Consider the following 2,959-nt stretch of genomic DNA (forward strand, 5'->3'; position numbering starts at 1 on the left):
AGTGTTTCTAAAGACAGGTTAATAACCCAAATGGGTTAAAAGTCGGTCAAAACATATTTTAAATGCATAGAATTTTGTAAATTGTTCTATTCGAAGATTTATATTATTGAAATATTTTCTTTTTTATAAAGGTTTGGATAATTTGTGAATTTAACAAATGGGAATAAAATCATTTACGTTTTCTAAAAGTCAAAATTTTGTAAGAGACGTAACACATTTTTTTTGTGTTACTTTGATACAGACAACCCCTCTAATGACACACATGGGCGTTACATTTCATGTGATTTTCGCCAGCAATGCAATGACATCAGCTAATTGGTATATAGATGCATGATAAGAATCCAAAGAAAACCATTCATGAACCAAAACAAACATGGCTAATAGAGCTGCAGAGCTTATATTCATTCCGTCCCCTGGGGTTGGTCACATCATATCAACCATCGAGATAGCAAAACTACTTGTGAGTCGAGACCAACGCCTCTTCATAACTATCCTTGTCATCAAGCCTCCTGGCCTGGATTCGGGCCAGGATATCGACCCTTGCATAGAGTCATTAGCTAAAAACACCATCAATGATCGCATATCCTTTATTCAACTCCCTCAAGATGAAACCCCACCGGTTCATGACCCCGAAGCTCCATTTACTTCCGCATATGAATATATCAAAAGTCATGGCAAGTATGTTAGAAATGCTGTTGTTGACTTGAAAAGTCAACCGGGTTATGGTCGGGTTGTTGGGTTTGTTGTTGACATGTTTTGTACCTCCATGATTGATGTGGCTAATGAGTTTAATGTTCCAGCTTATATGTTTTTTACTTCTAATGCTGGTTTTCTTGGTTTTATATCTTATATCCAAACACTTTATGATGACTTGAATGAAGATGTTATTGAGCTGAGCAACTCGAATACCGAGGTGTTGATTCCAAGTTTTAACAAACCGGTGCCTACCAAAGTGTTTTGGAGTCCTGTCAAGACTAGAAAAGGATTGGATTTTGTTTTGCGGTTTGTTCGGGAACTTAAAGAGGTTAAAGCAATCATGGTTAATACGCTCTTGGAATTGGAAACACACACGCTGAAGTCGTTGTCTACTGACACCAGCATCCCGCGGGTGTATCCAGTGGGACCTATACTCAACCTCGAAGGTCGTTTAGGTGCCAGGAAACCTTTTGACAATGATGTCATTAGGTGGTTGGATCATCAACCGACTTCGTCTGTTGTGTTTTTGTGTTTTGGGAGTTTAGGGAGTTTTGATGAGATCCAAGTGAAGGAAATAGCGCATGGTTTAGAGCAGAGTGGCTACCGGTTCGTATGGTCCATACGCCGACCGCCACAAGATCAAACATCAAGGGTCCCGAGAGAGTATGAGGATTCGAGTGAGGTACTTCCGCAAGGGTTTATGGAGCGAACACGTGGAATAGGAAAAGTGATTGGGTGGGCCCCACAGGCAGCAGTGCTGGCTCATGAAGCAGTTGGAGGGTTTGTGTCGCACTGTGGATGGAACTCAATGTTAGAGAGTTTATGGTTTGGTGTGCCATCAGCAGCATGGCCAGTGTATGCTGAGCAACAAATCAATGCATTTGAAATGGTGGTGGAGTTAGGATTGGCGGTGGAGATAAAGTTGGATTACATGAACGACTTTTATTTTCCAAAGGCTAAATCAGTCATTGTGACTGCTGAGGAGATAGAAAGTGGGATAAGAAGGGTGATGGAGGATAACGAGGTTAGAACAAAAGTGAAAGAGATGAGTGAGAAGAGTAGATCTGCAGTGGTGGAGGGTGGTTCGTCATATGCATCCGTTGGTCGTCTTATTCAAGAATTTGTAGGAGAAAACTCTTGATTGGGTTTATGTACGTATGATGTTTTTGCGTCTGATAAACCCTTGAGTGGCCACTTGTAGCCATTTTGAATGTGTAACTTAGAAAAATGCCAATAAGAGCTTTGGGTACATTTTTGTTGTCCTATGGATAAACACGAAACAAAACAAATACACACAAAAGGGCCAAAAGCGTTTCTTAACACTTCAAAAATAAAAAAAAGTAACAAATTTGTAAAATTAAAAACTAAGGGAACGGGCGAGCGGTGTCTGGGATTCGAGGTGCAAATTTATTTTAATTAAATTTTCTTTGTAAGTGTAATCTCGGTTCGCTTTAGTTGGTGGTGGTAATTTGTTTTGGCTTTCTTTGTATATTTTGAACTTCTTGCTTCTTACTTGACGCTTCTTTTTATTTTAAATAATTTGTTTTTTTTAAAGTGATTCTAAGTAGTTTAAAGAGACATCTTCCTTGTGGTATGTAATAAGTTTACTATTACCTCAAGTGTATCGGGGTATTATAGGGGTGGATGAAGCCCCTACAGTATCTCTCGAGGCATTCTGAAGCTTTATAAGGACATGAACGTTTTTACAATAAAGCTCATATATTTTCTAAATCATAATAATTGAACAGATCTTATCCATTACATATTATCAATTTGCTCAATGGGTTTGGATCAAATACAAATTAACTTAACGTACTAACTGTGAGGATCAAGCAATGTAATTATATATACAACATGGTGTAATTATAATGTAGTGCAATGATAACATAGTGTAATTACACCATGATGTAATTACATAATTACACTATTTAAAATATAATTGCATTGTCTGGTTCTCACATTTAGCACGTTAATTTAATTTGTACGTTAATTTTCCCTATATATCTTAAATGTGGAAAGTGAATATGGGGTTGTTAAGCACCCAACCTTACATGTGAAACCATCAAAACTACGTAGTTTTATTAAAGTTTCTAAAAAACTACTTTTATTCCTTTCCTAGATCATGTATCTGCTTCATTATTAGCAAATTGACCAATTCTTAATTCATCATTGTTGACGAAAACAAATAGAAATAAAACACTAGATTAATATGACGAGAATAAAAAGATAATTAAAAATATAATAAAATGATGTGAGTGGTAAT

At 36.9% G+C, this 2,959-nt stretch overlaps 1 pseudogene; it reads left to right on the top strand.

Annotated features, from left to right (window-relative positions):
- The first annotated feature begins 224 nt into the window (after window positions 1-224).
- LOC143601291 (anthocyanidin 3-O-glucosyltransferase 2 pseudogene) lies at window positions 225-1,934 on the top strand (annotated as a pseudogene).
- Window positions 1,935-2,959: the final 1,025 nt, after the last annotated feature.

The sequence above is a fragment of the Bidens hawaiensis genome, unplaced genomic scaffold (assembly GCF_021521415.1).
Source record: "Bidens hawaiensis isolate Kalapana, Puna unplaced genomic scaffold, B.hawaiensis_p1.1 tig00056008_1, whole genome shotgun sequence".
NCBI lineage: Eukaryota > Viridiplantae > Streptophyta > Magnoliopsida > Asterales > Asteraceae > Bidens > Bidens hawaiensis.